Source organism: Pogoniulus pusillus, chromosome 20 (genome assembly GCF_015220805.1).
Source record: "Pogoniulus pusillus isolate bPogPus1 chromosome 20, bPogPus1.pri, whole genome shotgun sequence".
Taxonomy (NCBI): domain Eukaryota; kingdom Metazoa; phylum Chordata; class Aves; order Piciformes; family Lybiidae; genus Pogoniulus; species Pogoniulus pusillus.
This window is the reverse complement of record NC_087283.1, coordinates 10,933,884-10,942,609: the sequence shown is the minus strand read 5'-3', so window position 1 is coordinate 10,942,609 and position 8,726 is coordinate 10,933,884. Positions and strand designations below refer to the sequence as shown.

The following is an 8,726-nucleotide window of genomic DNA, read 5'->3' as shown; positions in this document are numbered from 1 at the left end:
CTCATAAATTCCAGGCTGGTGTTTGGGTAATAACCATAGAGGTTCCTTTGGACTTCACAAAGTCAGAAAGGAACTGCAGTGCTTAAGTGTGACACAGTGCAAGATACAATCACAGGCAAGTGCAGTGTGGGCTTATGCCATCCTGGTATTTCCTGTGGATCCCAGAGGGGTCGGGTCTGCATGGAAGAATGGCACTTTCAACCCTAGAAAGAAACACCACAAGACTTTACACTGCAAAATGAAAACTTTCCTTGTTTTATTCTTGACTGCAGCTGTTTACAGAAATATAGTTGCGAGTATACAAATGTCCCAATAGAAGCAAAATATTGGTATTTTTTAATATTCAACAAGTTATCACAGGATAGCTAAAAACATAGATGCAAATAAAATATCCCCTGATGGAACAAACTGAAAACACCGGGTATCAGTGCTCTGAAGATCCCAACTACGAAAGCCATATACACAGAGTGCACAAAGGAGTATCTGGTGCTACTTTCACATTGCAGGACAGGGGAAGAGGCAGCTCAGCAGTTGACCAGTGCTTGCCAGGAACTCGTGGCAGAAAGGCAGGTCTGAACTCAATGATGCAGCCAGGATAAGAGGCAGAAAGCTCTCCTCTGAAGGGTTTGGAGCTTACTCACTGCTAATGAATGAGTGCAAATGTAATCTCAAATTACCTCATTTCAATTAGTGTCCAGAAAGAAAGCTTTGGGAATGCTGTGGTCTGCTAAGGACACTGGAATGTGGTCCCAGTTCTGCAGCACTCAGAAGTGCCACTAACACCCACGAGTACCATAAACACCCACAAGTGCTACTCTCTTTCAAAAAGGTGCACTCCTTGGGTACCTTAATCCTCACCCTGGGACAGCCACATGCAGGGAATTACCTGCACAAGGGACTCGAGATGGACCTTCCCCAGTTCACCAAAGGGCAGCTCCAAAGTCGGGGTAAAGGCCGCTTAGATGACCTGAACCCAGAGCTCTTTGCCGATCTGAACCCTGGAGCAAGTGCTCAGCTGGTGCATTTCGGAGGGCTGCTGGTTTGCTTTTTACAGTGAAGGGAAGGCAGATGGGGAGCTGTTAAAAGTTTTGGTGTCTGAACCAAGCACTTGCAGAGTGTTAGTGAATGTCCCACAGCAGGAGGGAAATCCTGGAGTTCCTCACCCTTGTCCCACCACTTTAGAGGTGAGGCAATTTCATGAAGTGTAAAACAGCAACAGTGACCCATCTCTGGAAGCAGCAAAGGTCAGACCCACACACTGAGGACTCAAATAGAGGAAATAAGATTTGCTTCCACCTGACAGAGGAGCTTGGATACAGCCTGTAGCAGGACAAGGATGTCCATGGATCACTCATTTCAAACTACACCAGATTTGGCCTGACAAGTCATGGTGGGCAAACTACACACTGCTGCTGTTGCAATCTGGATTTCCCTTAGAGAGTCTAATTTCTCACATGACCTGTAAGGAATCTGTCAGTGCAAGTTGGGGCAGGTTCCTCGTGGCTAGAAACCAAGCAGAACTCCCCTCAGCTTTCCAGGAGTTTTTTTTAACAGCGACTGCTGCAGTACAAAGCTGGTAAAGGAAAGTATTTAAAAACCAAAGACACCTGCCTCTCTGGGAGCAGACAGAAGAGCAATGACAGATTAAGCTTCACCTTCCCAATCCAAACGGTCCCAGCTTTCCTACGCAAGAACAATTTCACAACCCCCATGGGAAGAGAGCAACACAGCACCAATCACTCCCTATTGCAAGACCTCTGGGACACTGAGCATGGAAAAGGTTCTGGAGCCAGGAATTCCTTGAGGGGAGCTAGCTGGGAGCACATGCTGATGCCAACAACCGGCGCTGCTGCCGCTGCGCTTCCCAAGCCCATCCCGCGGGCAGGCCTCCCACCCGGAACCAGTTCAACCACTTGGCTAAAATCACATCTGCCACTATCCATTAAAAGGCACAAAGCCACCAAAGTGAGTGGCTGCTCCTACCCCATGGGTATCAGTGACCTCCAGGAGCTCCCAAGCGACACTGCCAACAGCACCATGGGTACTGTACTGAGAGGGGCATAGAACTGCCAGTGAGTGACTACAGAGCCTGGTAAATAACCTCCTAGTAAGGAAAAGTAACCTTTATAAAAATGTAACTATGTCCATACTCTGTGTCTACTCTGTATACACAACAGCTACAGGAGTCCTCTATATACATTATATATATATATATCCCTGCAATATACAGGCATTACCTATTTACACCCCTACATGGGCTAAGGGAAGAGAAGCCTCTCCTCCTGTGGAACCCACAGAGCCCCGCACACAGCTTTACAATTACTTTTACAGGTGTTCACCTGCTGCTGCACTTTTTCCTTGTACCTAAACACCATCTACTACATTTCTGGCAGTGACTCCCATACTCAACCTCCAGCCAGTAGCAGGCGCATGGGCTCAGGGCACTACTGGTATTTGTAACTGGCATGACTGGTCTGAAGAGAACACAAAGTGCTCACAAGATACCCCAAAAGCCTACTTCAGACTGAAACAGAACTCCCAAAACATCTCAAGGCTTGTTTCCTTTTAGCTTATGAAGTAACAGAGCTGCTATGTCCTCTGGAACATAAAAAACACTCTGAAAATAAATGTTGCCCTTCTGAGAAGTCAGCAGTGACCAATATTTCCTCTTCTCACCTTCCACCTACAGCTCAGAGCATGCAAAGCAACTCATCCTCCTGGTTCTTGCTTCTACCACTCAGATAAATGTCCCTAACCCCTTGGACCCCTCCTCCTCTCATCATACTGCAAAAGTGACCAGCAGTTTGCCACACAGAGCTGTGAGAGTCCAGAGCTGACAGTTAAAACTCTGTTCCAGCTTCTGCAAGCATGCAGGTCCACATGCAGGCCTGCACACACACACCCCTACCCCTGGGGAAACCACAGCAGCTTTTCTACTCCAGTAACAACTGAGTTTGATTATGTTTCTTACCAAATCTTTTCTGCTGTTCAAACAGTGATTTAAAATCTTTTTGATGGCAAATGCTGGCTCCTGACTTGTGTGGTGTTCCTTCTGAAGACTCTGGAAAGAGAACAGGAGTAGGAAATCTGTCCTGACAAGTTTTCTGTTTAGAATATCCTAAATCACAGAATCACAGACTGCTTTGGGTGGGAAGGGACCTTTAAGACTCTCATCTAGTCAATCCCACACCCTCCAGTCAGCAGCAAGATCTGCAACTAGAGCAGGTTGCTCAGATCCCCAAACAACCTGACCTGGAATGGTTCCAGGGACAGGGCATCCTTCACCTTTCTGGGCAACTTGGGCCAGTGTCTCACTATCCTTAAGGTAAATATGTTTCTTTCATAGATCTACTGAATCCACCCCCAAATCACAAGAGAAGTTAAATTTACCTAAATTTGGGGGATGTGCAGTGCTGGAGCTGCCCAGACTTTGTATTCCCAGTAAGATGCGTGCCCTGAGTGATGAACACTCAACTGCCTGTGCTTTAGTCTAAAAACTACAAAGTAAGTAACTACCTTGTCTGTGATTAGAAGTGATTAAGATAAAATTATCGGTGTTTAAACATCCACTTGGAAGCAGCAAGGCTGAGATTTTCTTCTATCTTTATGCTAAAGTAATAGCAAAGCATTTGGCTCGAGTAACTGCTGAAGGGTCAGAAGTGCCAAGAGGTGATTAATAACAAGAGCATGGATTGCTCATCAGGCACAAAGCACCAGTAACTTCCTGCCAGAGGACAGGTTCAGCTAATAACTGTGTTGGATGTTATCTGTATGAAATCTATAGCTGTAAATATCTCTGCGTGCATGGTGTGTAAGCAGACAAGAGCACAGTCTCAATGGGTGACCATGAGTGCCTCCCTAGATTTTAACCTGCTGAGTTCTAACCCCTCTGCACTGGGAATACTGGGCAGAGTGGACATGGGGGGTGGCAGAGACAGGCAGAGCTGAAGAGCACAGCCCTAAACTCAACATGAAGGGTCAGAGTTGTCAAGTGTCAATAAAAACAAGACATGGAAGCTCCATCCCAGCAAACACAGCTCTCTGGTCTAGAGAATCACAGAATCTTTTTTTGGTTGGAAAAGACCTTTCAGATCATCAAATCCAGCCATTACCTAACTCTACTAAGTCTGGTGCTAAACCATGTCCCTCAGCACCACATCTCCCTCTGTCTCTTAAACATCTCCAGGGACGAGGATTCAAGTGCCTCTCTGGGGAAACTCTTCCCAGTGTTTTTCATTTTCACCTGGTGCTGCTGTGTGGAGACAACAGAAACACAGAAGCACAGAGTGGTTTGGGCTGGGAAGGGCATTCAAAGGTCATCTGGTCTAATCTCCCTGCAGCAAACAGGACGTTTAAATTTAGGAAGTCTACTATCTCGGCATTTTCTCACTTTCTCAACCACAACAGACCTGATAGGATGCCAATGCCTCATCTCTTCAGGGAAGTATCTACTGGTGGCTGATGGGCAACTTGGTGTGAGCGTGGGGAGGAGTAAACAGAGGAGGAAAACCAAACCAAGCTGAGTAAGCTCCAGTGATCAGTATCAACTGCTGAAATCAGAAAAGGAGGTGGTCAGCCCTCTGGTAAAACCCAGCTGTGGCTCAGCTCTTTCTGCCATGAAACCCTGCAGCCTGTCTTTAAGCTTTTTATTGGCTTACCAAACCTCTCTTGATCCTCTCTAACAGCTGCTTGTGGCTTGTTCAAGCACTGATCAACCGCTGAGCAATCTCTCCATCCAAAGACAAATACTTTTTGTAACCAAATCACATGTTCCAAGTGTTGTACATTTAAACATTGACCTAAAATGAACAAGAGAAATTGAACACGAGGAAGGTGTTACCCAGGAGTGGAAAATGTGACAGCACAGCCCTTTTTTTTTTTTTTTTTAATTATTACCTTTTTTTTCTCCTTTTTTTACTTTTTTTTTTTTTCTTCGCTTCGTAAGCGACCTAAAATATGCACACAAATCAAACATACCCTTCCCCTGGAGCTGTAGCAGTCCTGGTATGAAATTCTTTTCTTGGACACACATCTTGGGAATGGAGAATTGGTCCCTGGTGACTTGGCACTGACTGACAGCACTTCAACGTGAGGATTACAACCCTTGGGAACAAGGGAACAAATCGAAGCAGCACACAAGTGACTTCATCATTCCTATGACTACTTCTGTGTATGAAGGCCCCCAGCTGACACCCGACAGCTTGTCCTGGGACTGCGATCCTGCAAACACCACCAGTTCATGTTTGAGTAACTGGCTATTGACTTCCACCCTGTCTGGAAGCTGGTTCGGTCCATAATTCTCAGTCTTCTACATAGCACACACGGAGCATTGAGCCAATGCTGCACAATTGCTGCTTTCGTGTCATGAACCACAAGAGGAGTTTGTTAATCTTTTGTCTTAGCAGGAAAAGAAAATTATATTAAATCACAGAAGGGAGAAAGAAAGAAAGTAAAAAAAAAAAGCATGGTTCAGGATTAAAGCAGCTCTGGACATGATGAAGCAGGGAATTCTTTCTATCATGATTTAAAAATTTTCAAGGTCTCAGCGTAATTATAAATTAAAGAGTTAAAACACAGAGGTGCTAACAATAAAATATTAAATAGACAGTGATAGTGGATAGGAGCTGAATGGCTCATTCTGGACGAGACCCCATCGCTTTGCACAGCCCTAAAGGCCTAGGGCTTCCTCGCTAGGTCCTGCTGCTGAGCGACAAGACACACCAAAGCACACAGCGAAGCTTCTCCTAGCCAGCTGGAACAGCAAACTGCCTGATGGAATGGCGAGAGATGAACGAGTTATTCATGTTGCAAAAAAGTACTTAAATACTCAATAAAGACATAACAAACCCCACCCCACCCCACTGTTATCAGACGCCACGTTGTGGTAGAACATCAGACAAACTCACAAATTTACCACAAAAATGTGTGGCAAAAAGAATATTTTATATATATGTATATATATAAATTTTTATATTTATGCCAATGTACTCACTCAGTACAAATAGCAAAATAGTTATACCATTTCCTAAATACAAAATATAGCTTTCCAAAAAAATGAAACACACATTAGATATAAACCATCCAAAACTTGAACGATTGAAAACTGTATTCAAAATTAAATGACCCAGAGCAGGTCTCTTTCTGAAAAGTTCCCTTCATATCGGCAAGAAGCCTTACTACTGAAAACGTAATTCAATGCCTCTCAATGAGAGAGAGAAAGAGAGAGACAGAAAGAGAAAGTGAACGTCGTGACGGACAGACAGGAGAATCCATTCAAACGAAAACTCTACACGGCTCAACTATGCACACGAGTTCTGGGGAGAAAACGCACGGTAAACGGACAAGAGTAACTTAAAACCCATTTACAGACTAGGCTTTGTTATTCCAAATAACAAAAAGGACAAGGGACGTGATGCCAGCTAGACTCTACCGGGGCTGAACAGCCACACGCGGAGCTGCTGGGCTCGACCCGCCCCAACAGCTTCCTACAGGCAGGAGGAGGAACAACAAACATCTGAAGGAGGCTGTAGTGAGAGATCACTGAACTGTTCTGGAGAGTTGGAGCACCCGAAAAATCCACACGCCTCACAATACAACTGCACGGGCTGGAGTGGGTTGGTTTTACATTCGGTAACATCAGTCAATTGTGGGTTTGGATTGAGACGTGACGAGATCTAGAAACGAGACCTGGGGACTGTCGGTGTCAAAGTAAAGCATCACTTCAAAACTGCGATGAGCTCAGTGCGCTACAAAGATGCAACAGCTCAGGATGAAGTGAAATCTTCAAGAACGCTTCGAAACGATGGCGTTTGCCCCCCTACTTGGAGTAAAGTCAAGCTGCAGATTTACATCAGTAACAGCTGGAGAAGGGAGATTCCTGCATTTAGAAGGTGGTGGAGAAATTGCTTCCTCTCTCCTTAATCCATATATGTCAAAGCTTCTACTGACTAAACAATTGAATGCTGAGGATTCCTAAAGCTGCTTCTGCTCTTTAAAGCCAGTAGGATACTTACATCTTTGTTAAAAACACAGTATGAAACTGAGGGAGAGAGAAGGGAAACCATGGCAAGGGTGGCTGGGTGAAGGCTGGTTTGAGAACGGCTAATGCAGCTTTCTGGAGGTCTAACCCCCACTAATCTGAGCCAGACACATTCTTCCTCAGCCAGGCAGAATTCTCTTCTCAAGCCTAAGGTGTTCTAAGCTTTTAAGAGCAGAATTTCACTGAAAGTTCCCCTTCATTTCTTCACTTGGTTAGAGCCACAAACCCTCACTCTCTGCACAGTTACATGTAAGGAACACAGAAACCGTTATCACATCTCAGCTGGGGAGCTGCCAGCTCTGGCCACTCACAGCAGCCAGTGATTTGCTGCTGCTTCCTAACCATTATCAATATTTTAACTGTTAGCAATACTTTTTATTGCCACCTACTACAACAAACTACAGTACTGGCTCTCCCATTTGACTGCAAAACATGCTCCCTCTACATACTAACAGCTATGGGTCACGGCTCATGTCACAGGCATTGATGTTTCTGGCTTCACAAGCTTTTCTAGTCAAAAGAAGGGATGTGAAGAAGGAAGGGGAGGGGAAAAAAAGTAAACATGGTAATGTGTATTACCTTCTACCAACAATAACAACTGACCAGGTATGCTTTAAATTCAGAGAGCACCTCACTGCTAGTGAGGATCAGGAATCTGGTAATAGGACAATCCCACGCCCCAGTAAAACAAAGCATAGCTCTTCAGCATTATTGGCACTACAAATCCCAGTACTATGGTCACAGCCTTAGGTGCTAGACACTGCAATTGGCCACGGGTGTGCTCTTTAGAGAAGAGGGCCACTTTTTGACAGAAGCAATCAGTTCCACACAGCCTAATCCAGAGTAGGAAGGTCTGAGAGGATCTGGGAAATCATCGCTTTTTTTCTTCATGGAATTTCTGCAGGGGAAAAAACAAGCAAGTAAAAAAGTTAGGCACAATTACCAAAAGCCATCCTCTCACTTTTCTGTAGTTCCTTCACCTTGAAAGTGCTCTTCACAAGCAGACATGAAACCTTGAGTGAGCATCAGAGTGCAGCGTTCTGTCACAGAGCAGGATCACTCTCCTTCCAGTCTTTAAGTTCATAATTTTATATACCAAAGTTTAGAAAATGGAAGTTTAAACAGTTTAGATTAGAAAATGAAGTGCAGCACTTAAGTAAATCTTCTGGGGGACTCAGGACAGCCCTACAGTCAGCTACAGCCAAGTTACACACAGTGGACAGCAGCAGATGACATGATACCCCTGGATCTTGGTACTCATTTGTAGTCAAAGCCTTCCTCAGCTCTGCCAAAAAGGCACCTTCCCAGGCAGGATGTCTCCTAGTAGCAGGTGATGGTGGCAGTTCATTCCTAACAAAGACTTAGTATGTGGCACACTCTCAACAGCCACCACGTTCTACCAAAGTTTGCTTTCATGTTACAGTATCATAACCCAGGTGACAACCTCAGAACAGTACAGACTTGGGCTGCTAGTCACTCAATAAGCCTCAAGTTTTCAACTGTAGTCACATTTCCTGGTGCTTTTATCTGCCAAGCTGCCAGCCATCAACTCTCCCTCCTAGTAAAGTCCTAGAGCCTAACAGCAGGTGACAAAATAGATAGCAGCTGAACAAGACCCCACCTCAACCAATTCATACCAATCCTGACCTCTGTTTTAAATAGCCTTGGCTTCCAGCCACTGGTGTTA

General features: G+C 44.9%; 1 protein-coding gene across 6 annotated transcripts in view; it reads right to left on the bottom strand.

The window, feature by feature from the left end:
* Nucleotides 1-225: 225 nt before the first annotated feature.
* NFAT5 (nuclear factor of activated T cells 5) overlaps nucleotides 226-8,726 on the bottom strand; it is a 73,916-nt gene continuing 65,415 nt past the window's right edge. For all 6 annotated transcript variants that reach the window (XM_064160198.1, XM_064160199.1, XM_064160201.1 and 3 more), the window contains one exon: nucleotides 226-7,937. The gene's annotated coding sequence lies outside the window, so the exon portion shown is untranslated. The remainder of the gene's footprint in view (nucleotides 7,938-8,726) is intronic.